A 22,524-nucleotide genomic window follows, 5' to 3' on the forward strand; every position below is an offset into this window, starting at 1 on the left:
TGAGGATGTGTGCTGATGCTCACTAATCATGGGTTGAGAGTGTGTGATGATGATGATGTTCACTGGTCATGGTTTGTGGTTGTGTAATGATGATGATGGTCACTGTTCATTGGTTGTAGTTGTTTGATGATGGTGATGAGAATGGTCATTTGTCATGGGTTGTGGATGTGTGATGATGAAGATGGTCATTGGTCATGGGTTGTGAATGTTTTATGATGGTGATGGTCACTGGTCATAGGTTGAGGATGTTATGATGATGGTCACTGGTCATGGGTTTTGTATATGTGATGATGATGATGGTCACTAGTCATGGGTTGTAGATTTTTGATGATGATGATGGTCATTGGTAATGGGTTGAGGATATGTGGTTGTGATGATGGTCACTGGTCCTGGGTTGAGGATGTGTGATGATGGTAATGGTCATTGGTCATGGGTTGAGGATTTGTTATGATGTTCACTGGTCATAGGTTGAGGATGTGTGATGATGATGATTGTCACTGGTCATGGGTTGAGGATGTGTGATGATGCTCACTGGTCATGGGTTGAGAGTGTGTGATGATGATGATGGTCACTGGTCATGGTTTGTGGATGTGTGATGATGATGATGGTCACTGCTTATGGGTTGTGGGTGTTTGATGATGGTGATGAGGATGGTCATTGGTCATGGGTTGTGGATGTGTGATGATGAATTTGGTCACTGGTCGTGGGTTTTGGATGTGATGACGATGGTCACTGGATATGGATTCTGGATGTGTGATGATGATGATAGTCACTGGTCATGGGTTGTGGATATGTGATGATGATGATGGTCACTGCTCAGGGGTTTTGGGTGTATGATGATGGTGATGAGCATGGTCATTGGTCATGGGTTGTGGATATGTGATGATGAAGATGGTCAGTGGTCATGGGTTGTGAATGTGCGATGATGATGGTCACTGGTTATGGGTTCTGGATATGTGATGATGATGATGGTCACTGGTCATGGGTTGTGTATATGTGATGATGATGATGGTCACTGGTCATGGGTTGTGGATATGTGATTATGATGATGGTCACTGGTCATGGGTTGAGGATGTATGACGATGGTCACTGGCAATGGTTACACGATGTGTGATGTTGATGGTCACTAGTCGTGGTTTAAGGATGTGTGAAGATGATGATTGTCTCTGCCCATGGGTTTTGGATGTGTGATTGTGATGATGATCACTGGTCTTGAGTTGTAGATGTGTGATGATGATGATGATGATGGTCACTGGTCATAGGTTGTAGATGTATGATGATAATGATGATGGTCACTGATCATGGGTTCATGATATGTGATGATGATGATGGTCACTGGTCACCCGTTGTGGATGTGTAATGATGATGATCATGGTCACTGGCCATGGGTTGTGGATGTGTGATGATGATGATCGTCTCTGGTCATGGGTTGTTGATGTTTGATGAGGATGGGTACTGTTCATGGGTTGGTGATGTGTGATTATGGTGATGGTCACTGGTGATGGGTTGTGGATGTGTGACGATGATGATGGTCACTTTTCATGGGCTGGTGATATGTAATGATATGTCACTGGTCATGGGTTAAGGATTTGTGATGATGATGATGGTAACTTTTCATGGGTTGTTGATGTGAGGTTGTGATTATGGTCACTGGTCTTGTGTTGTAGATGTGTGATGATGATGATGAGTGTCACTGGTCATTGGTTGTGGATGTGTATTGAGGATGGGTACAATTCATGGGTTGTGCAAGTGTGATGATGATGATTGTCATTGGTCATGTGCTGTGGAAATGTGAAGATGAGGATGGTAACTTGTCATGGGTTGTGGATGTGTGATGATGATGATGTTCACTGGTTATGGGTTGAGGATGTGTGATGATGATGATGGTCACTGGTCATGGTTGAGGATGTGTGCTGATGCTCACTAATCATGGGTTGAGAGTGGGTGATGATGATGATGGTCAGTGGTCATGGTTTGTGGTTGTGTGATGATGATGATGGTCACTGTTCATTGGTTGTAGTTGTTTGATGATGGTGATGAGGATGGTCATTTGTCATGGGTTGTGGATATGTGATGATGAAGATGGTCATTGGTCATGGTTGTGAATGTTTTATGATGGTGATGGTCACTGGTCATAGGTTGAGGATGTTATGATGATGGTCACAGGTCATGGGTTTTGGATATGTGATGATGATGATGGTCACTAGTCATGGGTTGTGGATGTTTGATGATGATGATGGTTATTGGTCATGGGTTGAGGATATGTGGTTGTGATGATGGTCACTGGTCCTGGGTTGAGGATGTGTGATGATGGTAATGGTCATTGGTCATGGGTTGAGGATTTGTTATGATGTTCACTGGTCATAGGTTGAGGATGTGTGATGATGATGATGGTCACTGGTCATGGTTTGTGGATGTGTGATGATGATGATGGTCACTGCTTATGGGTTGTGGGTGTTTGATGATGGTGATGAGGATGGTCATTGGTCATGGGTTGTGGATGTGTGATGATGAATTTGGTCACTGGTCGTGGGTTGTGGATGTGATGACGATGGTCACTGGATATGGATTCTGGATGTGTGATGATGATGATGGTCACTGGTCATGGGTTGTGGATATGTGATGATGATGATGGTCACTGGTCATGGGTTGTGGATATGTGATTATAATGATGGTCATTGGTCATGGGTTCAGGATGTATGACGATGGTCACTGGCCATGGGTTCAGGATATGTAATGTTGATGGTCACTAGTCATGGTTTGAGTATGTGTAATGATGATGATGGTCTCTGCTCTTGGGTTTTGGATTTGTGATTGTGATGATGATCACTGGTCTTGGGTTTTAGATGTGTGATGATGATGATGATGGTCACTGGTTATGGGTTGTGGATATGTGATGATGATGATGGTCACTGTTCATGGGATTGTAGATGTGTGATGATAATGATGATGGTCAATGATCATGGGTTCAGGATAGGTGAAGATGACAATGTTCACTGGTCACCCGTTGGGTATGTGTAGTGATGATGATGATCATGGTCACTGGTCATGGGTTGTGGGTGTGTGATAATGATGATGGTCACTGGTCATGGGTTTTGGATGTTTGATGGGTATGGGTTATGGTCACTGGTGATGGGTTGTGGATGTTCAATGATGATGATGGTCACTGGTCATGGGATTACGATATGTGATGATGATGATAGTCACTGGTCATGGGTTAAGGAATTGTGATGATGTTGGTGGTCACTGGTCATGGGTTGTTGATGTGTGGTTGTGATGATGGTCACTGGTCTTGGATTGTAGATGTGTGATAATTATGATGGTGGTCATTAGCCATGGGTTGTGGATGTGTGCTGAGGATGGGTGCTATTTATGTGTTGTGCACGTGTGACGATGATTATGGTCACTGGTCATGGGTTGTGGATGTGTGATGATGATGATGGTCACTGGTCTTGGGTTAAGGATATGTGATGATGATGATGATGTTCGTCACTGCTCATGGGTTGTTGATGTGTGGTTATGATGATGGTCACTGGTCTTGGGTTGTAGAGGTGTGATGCTCATGATGATGGTCACTGGTCATGGGCTGTGGATGTGTGATGAGGATGGGTACTATTCATGGGTTGTGGATGTGTGATGATGATGATGGTCACTGGTCATGGGTTGAGGATGTGTGATGATGATGATGGTCACTGGTCATGTGTTTTGGATGTTTTATGATAGTGATGGTCACTGGTCATGGGTTGAGGATCTGTGATGATGATTGTCACTGGTCATTCGTTGTGGATGTGTAATGATGATTATCATGGTCACTGGTCATGTGTTGTGGATGTGTGATGATGATGATGTTCACTGGTCATGGGTTGTTGATGTGAGATGACGATGGTTACTGATCATTGGTTGTGGATGTGTGAGAATGATGGTCACTGGTTATGGGTTTTGGGTGTGTGATGATGATGATAGTCTCTGGTCATGGGGTGTGGATGTGTGAGGATGATGATGGTAACTGGTAATGGGTTGAAGATGTGTGATGATTGTCACTGGCCATGGGTTGATGATATTTAATGATGATGATGGTCACTGGTCATAGGTTAAAGATGTGTGATGATGATGATGGTCACAGGTCATGGGTGGTTGATATGTGATTGTGAAGATGGTCACTGGTTTTGGGTTGAAGATGTGTCATGATGATGATGATGGTCACTGGTCATTTGTTGTGAATGTGTGATGATTATGATGGTCACTACTAATGGGTTGTAGATGTGTGATAATGATGATGGTCACTGTTCATGGGTTGTAGATGTGTGATGATGAGGATGATGGTCATTGGTCATGGGTTGAGGATGTGATGATGATGGTCACTGGTCATGGATTGTGGATATGTGATGGTGATGATGGTCACTGATAATGGGTTGTGGATGTATAATGATGATCATGATGGTCACTGGTCATTGGTTGAGAATGTGTTATGATGATGATGGTAACTGATCATGGGTTGATGATGTGTGATGATGATGATGGTCAATATTCATGGGTTGAGGATGTGTGATGATGATGATGGTCAATTATCAGGGGTTGAGGATGTTTGGTGATGGTCACTGGTTATGGGTTGAGGATGTGTGATGATGATGATCACTGGTCATGGGTTGAGGTTGTGTGATGATGGCCACTGGTCATGGGTTGTGGATGTGTGATGATGATGGTCACTGGTCATGGGTTGAGGATGTGTGATGATGATGATGTTCACTAGTCATGGGTTGAAGATGTTTCATGATGATAATGGTCATTGGTCATGGATTGAGGATGTGCTATGATGTTCACTGGTCATGGGTTGAGGATGTGTGATGATGATGATGGTCACTGATCATGGGTTGAAGATGTGTGATGATGGTCATTGGTCATGGGTTGCAGAATGTGTGATGACGATGGTCACTGGTCATAGGTTGTGGATGTGTGATGATGATGATGGTCACTGGTCATGGATTGTGGATGTTTCATTATGGTGATGGTCACTGGTCATGGGTTGAGGATGTGTGATGATGATGATTGCCACTGGTCATCTGTTGTGGATGTGTAATGATGAAGATTATTATGGTCACTGGTCATGGATTGTGGATGTGTAATGATGATAATGGTCACTGGTCATGGGTTGTGCAAGTATGATGACGATGTTTACGGGTCTTGTGTTGTGGATGTGTGAGAATGATGGTCACTGGACATGGGTTTTGGATGTGTGATGATGATTATGGTCACTGGTCATGGACTGTGGATGTGTGATGATGATGATGGTAACTGGTAATGGGTTGAAGATGTGTGGTGATTGTCACTGGCCATGGATTGAGGATGTGTGATGATGATGATGGTCACAGGTTCTTGGTTAAGGATGTGTGATGATGATGATGGTCACAGGTCATGGGTTGTTGATATATGATTGTGAAGATGGTCACTGGTTTTGGGTTGTAGATGTGTAATGATGATGATGATGGTCATTGGTCATGGGTTGTGGATGTGTGATGATTATGATGGTCACTACTAATGGGTTGTGGATGTGTGATAATGATGATGGTCACTGGTCATGGGTTGTAGATGTGTGATGATGATGAGGATGATGGCCATTGGTCATGGGTTGAGGATGTGTGATGATGATGGTCACTGGTCATGGATTGTGGATATGTGATGGTGATGATGGTCACTGATAATGGGTTGTGGATGTATGATGATGATGATGATGACTGTCACTGGTCATGTGTCGTGGATGTGGGATGGTGATGATGGTCACTGGTCATGGGTTGAGAATGTGTGATGATGATGATGGTCTCTGGTGATGGGTTGAGGATGTGTGATAGTCGTCACTGGTCATGGGTTGAGGATGTGTCATGATGATGATGGTCCATGATCATGGGTTGAAGATGTGTGATGATGATGATGGTCAATGGTCGTGGGTTGTGGATGAGTGATGATGATGATGGTCACTGGTTATGGGCTGAGGATATGTGATGATGATGATGGTCACTGGTCTTGGGTTAAGAATTTCTGATGATGATGATGGTCACTGGTCATGGGTTGTTGATGTGTGGTTGTGATGATGGTCACTGGTCTTGGGTTGTAGATGTGTGATGATGATGATGATGGTCATTGGTCATGGGTTGTGGATATGTGATGAGGATGGGTACTATTCATGGGTTGGGATGTGTAATGATGATGATGGTCACTGGTCATGGGTTGTGGATGTGTGATAATAATGATGGTCACTGGTCATGGGTTAGGGAGTGTGATCATGATCATGATGGTCACTGGTCATGGGTTTGTTGATGTGTGGTTGTGATGACGGTCACTGCTCTTGGGTTGTAGATGTGTAATGATGATGATGATAGTCACTTGTCATGGGTTGTGGATGTGTGATGAGGATGGGTACTATTCATGGGTTGTGAATGTGTGATGGTGATGATGGTCATTGGTCATGGGTTGTGGATGTGTGATGATTATGACGGTCACTGGTCATAGGATGTGGATGTTTTATGATGGTGATTGTCACCGGTCATGGGTTGAGGATGTGTGACGATGATGATTGTCACTGTACATCCGTTGTGGATGTGTAATGGTGATGATTTTCATGGTCAATGTTAATGTGTTGTGGATGTGTGATGATGATGAGGGTCACTGATCTTGCGTTGGTGATGTGTGATGATGATGGATATGTGATGATGATGATGGCCACTGGTCATAGGTTGTGGATGTGTGATGACGATGGTCATTGGTCATGGCTTGATGATGTGTGATGATAATGATAGTCTCTGGTCATGGGTTGTGGATGTGTGATGATGATTGTTACTAGTCATGGGTTGTAGATGTGTGATGATGATGATGGTCACTGGTCATTGTTTGTGGATGTATGATGATGATGATGATGGTCACTGGTCATGGGTTGTGGATATTTTAGGATGGTGATGGTCACTGGTCATAGGTTGAGGATGTGATGATGATGATGATTGTCACTGGTCATCCGTTGTGGATGTGTGATGACGATGGTTAATGGTCATGGGTTGTGTATGAGTGATGATGATGGTCACTAGTCATAGTTTGTGGATCTGTGATGAATGTGATGGTCACTGGTCATGGGCTGTGGATGTGTGATGATGATGATGGTCACTGTTCGTGGGTTGTGGATGTGTGATGATGATGATGGTCAATGGTTATGGGCTGAGGATATGTGATGATGATGATGGTCACTGGTTATGGGTTAAGGATTTGTGATGATGATGATGGTAACTGGTCATGGGTTGTTGATGTGTGGTTGTGATGATCATCACTCTTCTTGGGTTGTAGACGTGTGATGATGATGATGATGGTCATTGGTCATAGGGTGTGGATATGTGATGAGGATGGGTACTATTTATGGGTTGTGAATGTGTGATGATGATGGTGGTCATTGGTCATGGGTTGTGGATGTGAGATGATGATGACGGTCACTGGTCATGCGATGTGGATGTTTTATAGTGGTGATTTTCCACCGGTCATGGGTTGAGGATGTGTGATGATGATTGTCACTGGACATCCGTTGTGGATGTGTAATGATGATGGTTTTCATGGTCACTGGTAATGTGTTGTGGATGTGTGATGATGATGATGGTCACTGGTCCTGCGTTGGTGATGTGTGGTGATGATGGATATGTGATGATGATGATGGCCACTGGTCATGGGTTGTGGATGTGTGATGCCGATGGTCACTGGTCATGGGTTATGGATGTGTGATGATGATGATTGTCACTGGTCATGGGTTGAGGATGTGTGATGATTATGATGGTCACTGGTCATGGGTTAAGGATGTGTGATGATGATGATGATCAATGGTCACGGGTTTTTGATTTGTGATTGTGATTAAGGTCACTGGTTTTGGGTTGTAGATGTGTAATGATGATGATGATGGTCACTAGTCATGGGTTGTGGATGTGTGATGATTATGTTGTTCACTAGTCATGGGTTGTGGATGTGTGATAATGATGATGGTCACTGCTCATGGATTATAGATGTGTGATGATGATGCTGATGGTCATTGGTCATGGGTTGAGGATGTGTGATGATGATGGTCACTGGTCATGGATTGTGGATATGTGATGGTGATGATGGTCACTGATAATGGGTTGTGGATGAATGATGATGATGATGATGGTCATTAGTCATGGGTCGTGGATTTGTGATGGTGATGATGGTCACCGGTCCTGGGTTCAAAATGTGTGATGATGATGATGGTCACTGGTAATGGGTTGAGGATGTGTGATAATCGTCACTGGTCATGGGTTGAGGATGTGTGATGACGATGATGGTCAATGATCATTTGTTGAGGATGTGTGATAATGATGATCGTCAATGGTCATGGGTTGATGATGTGTGATGATGGTCACTGGTCATGTGTTGAGGATCTTTGATGATGATGATCACTGGTCATGGGTTGAAGATGTGTGACGATGGTCACTGGTTATGGGTTGTGGATTTGTGATGATGATGATAGCCACTGGTCATGGGTTGAGGATGTGTGATGATGATGACGGTCACTGGTCATGGGTTGAGGATATGTGATGATGATGATGGTCATTGTTCATGGGTTGAGGATGTGTTATGATGTTCACTGGTCATGGATTGGGGATCTGTGATGATAATGATCACTAGTCATGGGTTGAGGATGTGTGATGATGCTCACTGGTCATGGGTTGAGAGTGTGTGATGATGATGATGGTCACTGGTCATGGTTTGTGGATGTGTGATGATGATGATGGTCACGGCTCATGGGTTGTGGGTGTTTGATGATGATGATAGTCTCTGGTCATGGATTGAGGATGTGTGATGATGATAATGGTCACTGGTCATGCGTTATGGATGTCTGATGATGATGATGATGAGGATGGTCATTGGTCTTGCGTTGTGGATGTGTGATGATGAAGATGGTCACTGGTCATAGGTTGTGGATGTGTGACGACTATGTTCACTGGTCATGGGTTTTGGATTTTCGATGATGATGATGGTCACTGGTCATGGGTTGTGGATGTTTGATTATGATCATGGTCAATGGTCCTGGGTTGAGGATGTGTGATGATGGTCACTGGGCATGTGTTGAGGATGTGTGATGATGATGATCACTGGTGATGGGTTGAGGATGTGTGATGATGGTCACTGGTCATGGTTTGTGGATGTGTGATGATGATGATGTTCACTGGTCATAGGTTGAGGATGTGTGATGATGATGATTCTCACTGGTCATGGGTTGAGGATTTGTGATGATGCTCACTGGTCATGGGTTGAGAGTGTGTGATGATGATGATGGTCACTGGTCAAGGTTTTTGGATATGTGATGATGATGGTCACTGATTATGGGTTGTGGGTGTTTGATGATGGTGATGGTCTCTGGTCATGGGATGAGGATGTGTGATGATGATAATGGTCACTGGTCATGCGTTATGGATGTGTGATAATGGTGATGAGGATGGTCATTGGTCATGGGTTGTGGATGTTTGATGTTGAGGATGGTCAATGGTCATGGGTTGTGAATGTGTGATGACGATGGTCCCTGGTCATGGGTTGTGGATGTGTGATGATGATGATGGTCACTGGTCATGGGTTATAGATATGTGATGAGGATGATGGTCACTGGTCATGGGTTGGGATTGTGTGATTATCTTGATGGTCACAGGTCATGGGTTGAGGATGTATGACGATAGTCACTGGCCATGGGTTCAGGATGTGTGATGTTGATGGTCACTCGTCATGGTTTGAGGATGTGTGATGATGATGGTGGTCTCTACTCATGGGTTTTGGAAGTATGATTTTGATGATGATCACTGGTCTTGGGTTGTAGATGTATGATGATGATGATGATGGTCACTGGTTATGGGTTGTGGATATGTGATGATGATGATGGTCACTGGACTTGGGTTGTAGACGTGTGATGATGCTGATGATGGTAACTGGTCATGGGTTGTGGATGTGTGATGACGATGGGTACTATTCATGGGTTGTGCATATGTGATGATGATGATGGTCATTGTTCATGGGTTTTGGATGTGTGATGATGATGATGGTCACTCGTCATGGTTTGTGGATGTGTGATGATGATGATGATGGTCATTGGTCATGAGTTGAGGATGTGATGATGATGATGGTCACTGGTCATGGGTTGACGATGTGTGACGATGGCGATGGTCATTCTTCATGGGTTGAAGATGTGTTATGATGTTCACTGGTCATGGGTTGAGGATGTGTGATGATGATCATGGTCACTGGTCATGGGTTGAGGATGTGTGATGATGCTCACTGGTCATGGGTTGAGAGTGTGTGATGATGATGATGGTCACTGGTCATGGTTTGTTGATGTGTGATGATGATGATGGTCACTGCTCATGGGTTGTAGGTGTTTGATGATGGTGATTAGCATGGTCATTGGTCATGGGTTTTGGATGTGTGATGATGAAGATGGTCACTGGTCATTGGTTGTGGATGTTTGATGCCGATGGTCACTGATCATGGGTTGTGGATGTGTGATGATGATGATGTTCACTGGCATGGGTTGAGGATGTGTGATGATGATGATGGTCACTGGTCATGGGTTGATATGTGATGATGCTCACTGGTCATGGGTTGAGAGTGTGATGATGATGATGGTCACTGGTCATGGGTTGTGGATGTGTGATTATCATGATGGTCACTGGTCATAGGTTGAGGATGTATGACGATGGTCACTGGCCATGGGTTCAGGATGTGTGATGTTGATAGTCACTAGTCATGGTTTGAGGATGTGTGATGATGATGATTGTCTCTACTCATGGGTTTTGGATGTATGATTGTGATGATGATCACTGGTCTTGGGTTGTAGATTTGTGATGATGATGATGATGGTCACTGGTTATGGGTTGTGGATGTGTGATGATGATGATGATCACTGGTGTTGGGTTGTAGATGTGTGATGATAATGATGATGGTCAGTGATCGTGGGTTCAGGATTTTTGATGATGTTGACGGTCACTGGTCAGTCGTTGTGGATGAGTAATGATGATGATCATGGTTACTGGTCATGGGTTGCGGATGTGTGATGATGATGATGGTCACTGGTCATTGGTTGTGGATGTTTGATGAAGATGGGTACTGCTTATGGGTTGTTGATGTGTGATGAGGATGATGGTCACTGGTGATGGGTTGTCGATGTGTGATGATGATTATGGTCTCTGGTCATGGGCTGAGGATATGTGATGTTGATGGTCACTGGTCATGGGTTAAGGATTTGTGATGATGATTATGGTTACTGGTTATGGGTTGTTGATGTGTGGTTGTGATGATGGTCACTGGTCTTTGGTTATAGATGTTTGATGATGATGATGATGGTCACTGGTCATGGGTTGTGGATGTGTGAAGAGGATGGGTACTATTCATGGTTTGTGCATGTGTGAGGAAGATGATGGTCACTGGTCATGGGTTGTGGATGTGTAATGATGATGATGGTCACTGGTCATGGGTTAAGGATGTGTGATTGAGATGATGTTCCCTGCTCATTGGTTGTTGATGTGTGGCTGTGATGATGGTCACTGGTCTTGGGTTGTAGATATGTGATGCTGATGATGATGGTCACTGGTCATGGGCTCTGGCTATGTGATGAAGAAGGGTACTACTTATAGGTTGCGGATGTGTGATGATGATGATGGTCACTGGTCGTGGGTTGTGGATGTTTTATGATTGTGATGGTCACTGGTCATGGGTTGAGGATGTGTGATGATGATTGTCACTGGTCATCCGTTGTGGATGTGTAATGATGATGATTATCATGGTCACTGGTCATATTTTGTGGATCTGTGATGATGATGATGGTCACTGGTCATGGGTTGTGGATGTGTGATGACGATGGTTACTGGTCATGGGTTGTGGATACCTGAGAATGATGGTCACTGGTCAAGGGTTGTGTATGTGTGATGATGATGGTCACTGGTCATGGGCTGTCGATGTGTGATGATGATGATGGTATCTGGTAATGGGTTGAAGATGTGTGATGATTGTCACTCACCATGGGTTGAGGTTGGTTGCTAATGATGATTGTCACTGGTCGTGGGTTGTGGATGTGTGAAGAGGATGGGTACTATTCATGGGTTGTGCATGTGTGAGGATGATGATGGTCACAGGTCATGGTTTGTTGATATGTGATTGTGAAGATGGTCACTGGTTTTGGGTTGCAGATGTGTAATGATGATGATGATGGTCACTGGTCATGGGTTGTGGATGTGTGATGATGATGATGATGATGGTCATTGGTCATGGGTTGAGGATGTGTGATGATGATGGTCACTGGTCATGGATTTTGGATATGTGATGGTGATGATGGTCACTGATAATGGGTTGTGGATTTATGATGATGATGATGATGATGGTCACTGGTCATGTGTCGTGGATGTGTGATGGTGATGATGGTCACTGGTCATGGGTTGAGCATATGTGATGATGAAGATGGTCACTGGTCATGGGTTGTGGTTGTGTGATGATGATGATGGTCACTGTTCATGCGTTGTGGATGTGTGATGATGATGATGATGATGATGTTCACTGGACAGGGGTTGTGGATGTGTGATGATGATGATGGTCACTGGTCATGGGTTCTGGATGTGTGATGACGATGGTCACTGGTCATGGGTTGTGGATGTGTGATGACGATGGTCAATAGTCATGGGTTGTGGTTGTGTGATGATGATGATGGTCACTGGTCATGCGTTGTGGATGTGTGATGATGATGATGATAATTGTCACTGGTCATGGGTTGTGGATGTGTGATAATGATGATGGTCACTGGCCATGGTTCTGGATGTGTGATGACGATGATCACTGGTCATGGGTTGTGGTTGTGTGATGATGATGATGGTCACTGGTCTTGCGTTGGGGATGTGTGATGACGATGGTCAATGGTCATGGGTTGTGGTTGGGTGATGATGATGATGGTCACTGTTCATGCGTTGTGGATGTGTGATGATGATGATGATGATGGTCACTGGACAGGGGTTGTGGATGTGTGATGATGATGATGGTCACTGGTCATGGGTTCTGGATGTGTGATGACGATGGTCGTTGGTCATGGGTTGTGGATGTGTGATGACGATGGTCAATAGTCATGGGTTGTGGTCGTGTGATGATGATGATGGTCACTGGTCTTGCGTTGTGGATGTGTGATGACGATGGTCAATGGTCATGGGTTGTGGTTGGGTGATGATGATGATGGTCACTGGTCATGCGTTTTGGATGTTTGATGATGATGATGATGATGATGATGATCACTGGTCATGCGTTGTGGATGTTTGATGATGATGATGATGATGGTCACTGGTCATGGGTTGTGGATGTGTGATGAAGATGATGGTCACTGGTCATGGGCTCTGGATGTGTGATGACGATGGTCACCTGTCATGGGTTGTGGATGTGTGATGATGATGATGGTCACTGGTCATGGGTTGTGGATATGTGATGATTATGATTATTACTCGTCATGGGTAGTGGATTTTTGATTTTGATGATGGTCACTGGTCATGGGTTGAAGATGTGTGATGATGATGATGGTCTCTCCTTATGGGTTTATGGTGTGTGATGGTGATGATGGTCACTGATCTTGTGTTGTAGATCTGTGATGATAATGATGATGGTCACTGATCATGGGTTGAGTATGTCTGAAGTTGATGATGGTCACTGGTCACCCGTTGTGCGTGTGTAATGATGATGATGATGATGGTCACTGGTCATGAGTTGTGGATGTGTGATGATGATGATGGTCACTGATCATGGGTTGTGGATGTGTGATGACGACGGTTACTGTTCATGGGTTATGGATGTGTGATGATGATAATGGTCACTGGTCATGGGTTGTGGATATGTGAAGATGATGATGTTCACTGGTCATTGGCTGGGGATATGTGATGATGATGATGTTCATTGGTCATGGGTTGAGGATGTGTGATGGTTGTCACTGGCCATGGGTTGAGGATGTGTGACAATGATGATGGCCACTGTTCAGGGGTTAAGAATGTGATGATGATGATGGTCAATGGTCATGGGTTGTTGATGTGTGATGGTGATGACTGTCACTGGTCTTTGGTTGTAGATGTGTGATGATGATGATGATGGTCACATGTCTTCGGTTGTGGATGTGTGATGATGATGATGGCCACTGGTAATGGGTTATGTGTCGTTGTGATGATGGTCACTGTTCTTGGGTTGTAGATGTGTGATGATGATGATGATGGTCACTGGTCATGGGTTGTGGATGTGTGATGAGGATGGGTACTATTCATGGGTTGTGGATGTTTGATGATGATGATAGTCACTGGTCATGGGTTGTGGATGTGCAATGATGATGATGGTCACTGGTCATTGGTTAAGGATGTGTAATGATGATGATGCTCAATAGTCATGGGTTGTTGATGTGTGTTTGTGATGATGTTCACTGGTCTTGGGTTGTAGATATGTGATGATGATGATGATGATGGTCACTAGTTATGGGTTGTGGATGTGTGATGATGATGATGTTCAAGATCCATGGGTTGTAGATGTGTGATAAGGATGATGTTCAAGATCCATGGGTTGTAGATGTGTGATGATGATGATGATGATGATGGTCATTGGTCAAGGGTTGGGAATGTGTGATGATGATGATGGTCAGTGCTCATGGATTGTGGTTGTGTGATGGTGATGATGGTCACTAGTCATAGGTTGTATATGTATGATGATAATGTTGATAGTAACTGGTCTTTGGTCGTGGATATGTAATGGTGAGGATGGTCACTTGTCATGGGTTAAGGATGTTTGATGATAGTCACTGGTCATGGGTTGAGGATATGTGATGATGATGGTCAATGGATATGGGTTGATGATGTGATAATGATGATGGTCAAAGATCATGGGTTGAGGATATGTGATGATGGTCACTGGTCATGGGTTGAGGATTTGTTGTGATGATGATCACTGGTCATAGGTTGAGGATGTGTGATGATTGTCAATAGTCATGGGTCGTGGAGTGTGATGATAATGATTGTCACAGGTCATGGGTTGAAGATATGTGATGATGATGATGGTCACTTGTCATGGGTTGTGGATGTGATGATGATGATGATGGTCATTAGTCATTAGTTAAGGATGTGTTATGATGTTCATTGGTCATTGGTTGAGGATGTGTGATGATGATGGTCACTGGTCATGGGTTGAGGATGTGTGATGATGATGATTGTCACTGGTCATGGGTTGTGGACGTGTGATGATGATGATGATGTCACATGTCTTCGGTTGTGGATGTGTGATGATGATGATGGCCACTGGTAATGGGTCATGTGTCGTTGTGATGATGGTCACTGTTCTTGGGTTGTAGATGTGTGATGATGATGATGATGGTCACTGGTCATGGGTTGTGGATGTGTGATGAGGATGGGTACTATTCATGGGTTGTGGATGTTTGATAATGATGATAGTCACTGGTCATGGGTTGTGGATGTGTAATGATGATGATGGTCACTGGTCATTGGTTAAGGATGTGTAATGATGATGATGCTCACTAGTCATGGGTTGTTGATGTGTGTTTGTGATGATGTTCACTGGTCTTGGGTTGTAGATGTGTGATGATGATGATGATGATGGTCACTGGTTATGGGTTGTGGATGTGTGATGATGATGATGTTCAAGATCCATGGGTTGTAGATGTGTGATGATGATGATGTTCAAGATCCATGGGTTGTAGATGTGTGATGATGATGATGTTCAAGATCCATGGGTTGTAGATGTGTGATGATGATGATGATGATGGTCATTGGTCAAGGGTTGGGATGTGTGATGATGATGATGGTCAGTGCTCATGGATTGTGGATGTGTGATGGTGATGATGGTCACTAGTCATAGGTTGTGTATGTATGATGATGATGTTGATAGTAACTGGTCTTTGTTCGTGGATATGTAATGGTGAGGATGGTCACTGGTCATGGGTTAAGGATGTTTGATGATCGTCACTGGTCATGGGTTGAGGATATGTGATGATGATGGTCAATGGACATGGGTTGAGGATGTGATAATGATGATGGTCAAAGGTCATGGGTTGAGGATATGTGATGATGGTCACTGGTCATGGGTTGAGGATTTGTTGTGATGATGATCACTGGTCATAGGTTGAGGATGTGATGATTGTCAATAGTCATGGGTCGTGGAGTGTGATGATAATGATTGTCATAGGTCATGGGTTGAAGATATGTGATGATGATGATGGTCACTTGTCATGGGTTGAGGATGTGATGATGATGATGATGATGGTCATTAGTCATTAGTTAAGGATGTGTTATGATGTCCATTGGTCATTGGTTGAGGATGTGTGATGATGATGGTCACTGGTCATGGGTTGAGGATGTGTGATGATGATGATTGTCACTGGTCATGGGTTGTGGACGTGTGATGATGATGATGGTCACTGGTCATGGGTTGTGGATGTATGATGATGATGATGACGATGATGGTCACAGGTCATGGGTTGAGGATGTGTGATGATGATGATGGTCACTTGTCATGGGTAGAGGATGTGATGATGATGATGATTGTCATTTGTCATTAGTGAAGGATGTGTTATGATGTTCACTGGTCATTGGTTGAGGATGTGTGATGATGATGATGGTCACTGGTCATGGGTTGTGGATGTTTGATGATTGTGATCTTCTCTGGTCATGAGTAGAGGATGTGTGATGATGATGGTCACTGGTCATGCATTGTGGATGTGTGATGATGATGATGACGATGATGGTCATTGGTCATGGGTTGTGGATGTGATGATGATGATGGTCACGGGTCATGGGTTGCGGATATGATGATGATGATGATGGTCATTGGACATTGGTTGAGGATATGTGATGATGATGATGATGGTAACTGGTCATGGTTTGAGGATATATGACGATGGTCACTGGCAATGGGTTCAGGATGATTGATGATGATGGTCACTAGTCATGGGTTGAGAATGTGTGATGATGATGACGTTTTCTAGTAATGTGTTTTGGATGTTTGATGGTGATGATGGTCACTGGCCTTGGGTTGTAGATGTGTGATGATGGTGATGATGGTCACTGGTTTTCCGTTGTGGATGTGTAATGATGATGATGGTCACTGGTCATGGATTGTGGATGTATGATGACGATGGTTACAGTTCATGGGTTGTGGATGTGTGATGATGATGATGGTCACTGATCATGGGTTGTGAATGTGTGATGATGATGATCGTCAGTGGTCATGGGTTGAGGATGTGTGATGATGGTCACTGGTCATGGGTTGAGTATGTGTGATGATGATGGTCATTGGTGATGGATTGAAGATGTGTGATGATATTCACAGGTTATGGGTTAAGGATGTGTGATGATGATGATGGTCACTTCTCATGGGTTGAGGATGGGCGATAATGGTCACTGGTCATGGGTTGAGGATATGTGATGATGATGGTCCCTGGTCATGGGTTGCGATGTGTCATGATGATGGTCACTCGTCATAGGTTGTAGATATTTGATGATGGTGATTGTATCTTGTCATGGGTTGAGGATGTATGATGATGATGATGGTCACTGCTTATGCGTTGTGTATGTGTGGTGATGATGACGATGATGGTCAATGGTCATGGGTTGTGGATGTGTGATGATGATGATGGTCACTGGTCATGGGTTCTGGATATGTGATGACGATGATCACTGTTCATAGGTTGTGGATGTGTGATGATGATGATGATGGTCACTGATCATGGGTTGTGTGTGTGTGATGATGATGATGGTCACTGGTCATGGGTTGTGGATATGTGATTATGATGATTGTCACTGGTCATGGGTTGAGGATGTATAACGATGGTCATTAGCCAAGGGTTGAAGATGTGTGATGGTGATGGTCACTCTTCATGGGTTGAGGATGTGTGATGATGATGATCGTCTCTGGTCATTGGTTTTTGATGTGTGATAGTGATGATGGTCACTGGTCTTGGGTTGTAGATGTGTGATGATGATGATGATGATGGTCACTGGTTATGGGCTGTGGATGCGTGATGATGATGGTGGTCACTGGTCATGGGTTGTAGATGTGTGATGATAATGATGATCTTCACTGATCATTGGTTGAGGATGTGTGATGATGATTATGGTCACTTGTCATATATTGTGGATGTGTAATGATGATGATGATTGTCACTGGTCATGGGTTGTGGATGTGTGATGATGATGGTGACTGGTCATGGGTTTTGGATATGAGATGTTGATAGTTACTATTGATGGGTTGTGTGTTTCTGATGATGATGGTCACTGGTCATGGGTTGAGGATATGTGATGATGATGGTCACGGGTCATACGTTGTGGAAGTGTAATGATGATGCTGATTGTCACTGGTCATGGGTTGTGAATATGTGATGATGATGGTTACTGTTCATAGGCTGTCCATGTGTGATGATGATGATGGTCACTGGTCATGGGTAGTGGATATGTGATGATGATGATGATGGTCAATGGTCATGGGTTGAGGATGTGTAATGATGGTCACTGGTCATGGGTTGAGGATGTTTGATGATGATGGTCATTGGTCATGTGTTGGGATGTGTGATGATGTTCACTGGTCATGGGTTGACGATGTGTGATGATGATGTTGCTCACTAGTCAAGGGTTGAGGATGGGTGATGATGATCACTGGTCATGGGATGAAGATGTGTGGTGACGATGATGGTCACTGGTCATTGGTTGTGGATGTTTGATGATGATGATGGTGACTGGTCATGGGTTGTGGATGTGTGATGATGATGGTCACTGGTCATGTGTGATGATGATGATGAGGGTCATTGATCATGGGTTGAGGATGTTTGATGATGATGATGGTCACTGGTCATGGGTTGTGGAAGTATGATGTTGATGATGGTCACTGATCATGAGTTGTGGATGTGTGATGGTGATGCTGGTAGTCACTGGTCATTGGTCGTGGATATGTGATGGAGATGATGGTCACTGGTCATGGGTTGAGAATGTGTGAATATGATGATGGTCACTGGTCATAGGTTGAGGATGTGTGATGATGATGATGGTCACTAGTTCTGTGTTGAGGTTGTGTGAGGATGGTCACTGGTCATGGGTTGAGGATTGGTGATGATGATGATGGTCAATAGTCAAGTGTTGAGGAAGTGTGATGAGGGTCACTGGTCATGGGTTGAGGATGTGTTCAAGATCACTGGTCATGGGTTGAGGCTGTGGGATGGTGGTCACTGTTCATAGGTTGAGAATGTGTGATGATGATGATGGTCACAGGTCATGGTTTGTGGATGTGCGATGACTATGATGGTCACTGCTCATGGGTTGTGGGTGTTTGATGATGGTGATGGTCTCTGGTCATAGGTTGAGGATGTGTGATGATGATAATGATCACTGATAATGATCATAAGTTATGGATGTGTGATGATGATGATGAGGATGGTCATTGGTCATGGGTTTTGGATGTGTGATGATGATGACGGTCACTGGTCATGGGTTGTGAATGTGTGATGACGATGGTCACTGGTCATGGGTTGTGGATGTGTGATTGTGAAGATGGTCACTGGTCATGCGTTAAGGATGTGTGATGATGATGATCGTCACTGATCATGGGTTGTTGATGTTTGGTTGTGATGATGGTCACTGGTCCTGGGTTGTAGATGTGTAATGATGATGATGATGGTCATTGGTCTTGGGTTGAGGATGTGTGATAATCGTCACTGGTCATGGGTTGAGGATATGTGATGATGATGATGGTCACTAGTCATGGGTTGTGGATGTGTGATAATGATGATGGTCACTGGTCCCGGGTTATGGATGTGTGATGACGATTGTTACTGTTCATGGGTTGTGGATGTCTGATGATGATGGTCACAGGTCAAGAGGGTAGGATGTGTGATGATGATGAGGGGCACAGGTAATCCGTTGTGGAGGTGTAATGATGATGATGATGATGGTCACTGGTAATGGGTTGTGGATATGTGATGATGATGGTTACTGTTCTTGGGTTGTGCATGTGTGATGATGATGATGGTCACTTGTCATGGGTAGTGGATTCGTGATGATGATGATGGTCACTGGTCATGGGTTGAGGATATGTGATGATGGTCACTGGTCAAGGGTTGAGGATGTGTGATGATGATGGTCATTGGTCATGTGTTGAGGATATGTGATGATGTTCACTGGTCATGGGTTGAGGATGTGTGATGATGGTCACTGGTCATGTGTTGAGGATGAATGGTGATGATGATGCACTGATCAAGGGTTGTGGATGTGTAAGGATGATGATAGTCACTGGTAATGGGTTGTGGATTTGTGATGATGATGATGGTCACTCATCATGGGTTGTAGATGTGTGATGATGATGATGAGGGTCACTGGTTATGGGATGAGGATGTGTGATGCTGATGATGGTCACTGGTCATGGGTTGTGGATGTGTGATGTTGATGATGGTCACTGATCATGGGCTGTGGATATGTGATGATGATTATAGTCACTGGTCATGGGTCGTGGATGTGTGATGGTGATTATGGTCACTGGTCATGTGTTGAGGGTGTGTGATGATAGTCACTGGTCATGGTTTGAGGATGTGTGATGATGATGATGGTTACTGGTCATTGGTTGAGGATGTGTGATGATGATGATGGTCAATGGTAATGGGTTGATTATGTTTGATGATGGTCACTGGTCACGGGTTGAGGATGTTTCATTATGATCACTGGTCATGGGTCGAGGCTGTGTGATGATGGTCACTGGTCATGGGTTATGGATCTGTGTTGATGTTGATGGTCAATGGTCATGGCTTGATGTGTGATGATGGTCACGGGTCATGGTTTGAGGATATGGGATTATGGTCACTGGTCATGGGTTGTGGATGTGTGATAATTATGATGGTCACTGGTCATGGTTTGAGGATTGGTGATGATGGTCAATGGTCAGGTGTTGAGGATGTCTGATGATGATGATGGTCATTGGTCATGGGTTGGGGATGTGTTATGATGGTCACTGGTCATGTGTTGTGAAAGGTATATGATGATGATGGTCACTGGTCATGGGTTGAGGATGTGTGATGATGGTCACTGGTCATGGGTTGAGGATGTGTGATGATGGTCACTGGTCATGGGTTGAGGATGTGTGATGATCGTGATGGTCACTGGTCATGGGTTGTGGATGTGTGATGATGATGATGGTCACTGGTCATGGGTTGTGGATATTTTATAATGGTGATGGTCATTGGTCATGGGTTGAAATATGTGATGATGATGATGGAAACTGGTCATGCGTTGTGGATGTGTGATGATGATGGATATGTGATGATGATGATGGTCACTGTTCATGGGTTTTGGATGTGTGATGTCGATAGTCACTGGCCATGGTTGTGGATGTGTGACGATGATGGTCACTGGTCATGGGTCATGGATGTGTGATGATGATGATGGTCACTTGTCATGGGTTTTGAAAGTTATATGATTGAGATGGTCACTGGTCATGGGTTGAGGATGTTTGATGATGATGATGGTCACCGGTCATCCGTTGTGGATATATGATGATGATGGATGTGTGATGATGATGATGGTCACTGGTCATGGGTTGTGGATATGTGATGACGATGGTCACTGGTCATGAGTTGTGAATGTATGATGATGATGATGGTCACTGGTCATATGTTGTGGATATGTGATGATGATGTTCACTGGTCATGGGTTGTGGATGTGTGATGTTGATGATGGTCAAAATTCATGGGTCTTGGATGTGTGATGATGATGATGGTCACTGGTCATGGGTTGTGAATGTTTTATGATGGTGATGGTCACTGGTCATCGGTTGAGGATGTGTAATGATGGTGATGGTCACTGGTCATCCGTTGTGGATGTGTAACGATGATCATGATGATGGTCACTGGTCATTGGTTGTAGATGTGTGATAATGATGATGGTCACTGGTCATGGGCTGTGGATGTGTGATGATGATGATGGTCACTGGTAATGGGTTGAGGATGTGTGATGATTGTCACTGGCCATGGGTTGAGGATGTTTGACGATGATGATGGCTACTGGTCAAGGGTTCAGGATGTGATGATGACGATAGTCACTGGTCATGGGTTGCTGATGTGCGATTGTGATGATGGTCACTCTTCATAGGGTGTAGATGTGTGATGATGAAGAATTTGGTCACAGGTCATGGGTTGTGGATATGTGATGACGAGGGTCATGGATTCTGGCTGTGTGATGATGATGATTGTCACTGGTCATGGGTTGTGGATGTGTGATGATGATGATAGTCACTGGTCAGGGGTTATGTATGTTTGATGATGATGTTGGTCACTTGTCATGGGTTGTGGATTTTTTATGATGGTGATGGTCACTGTTCATGGGATGAGGATGTGTAATGATGATGAAAATGGTCACTGGTAATGGGTTGTGGATGTGTGATGATGATGATGATCACTGGTCATGGGTTGTAGATGTATTATGACGATGGTTACTGGTACATGCGTTT

This window comes from Panulirus ornatus, chromosome 50 (assembly GCF_036320965.1).
Source record: "Panulirus ornatus isolate Po-2019 chromosome 50, ASM3632096v1, whole genome shotgun sequence".
NCBI lineage: Eukaryota > Metazoa > Arthropoda > Malacostraca > Decapoda > Palinuridae > Panulirus > Panulirus ornatus.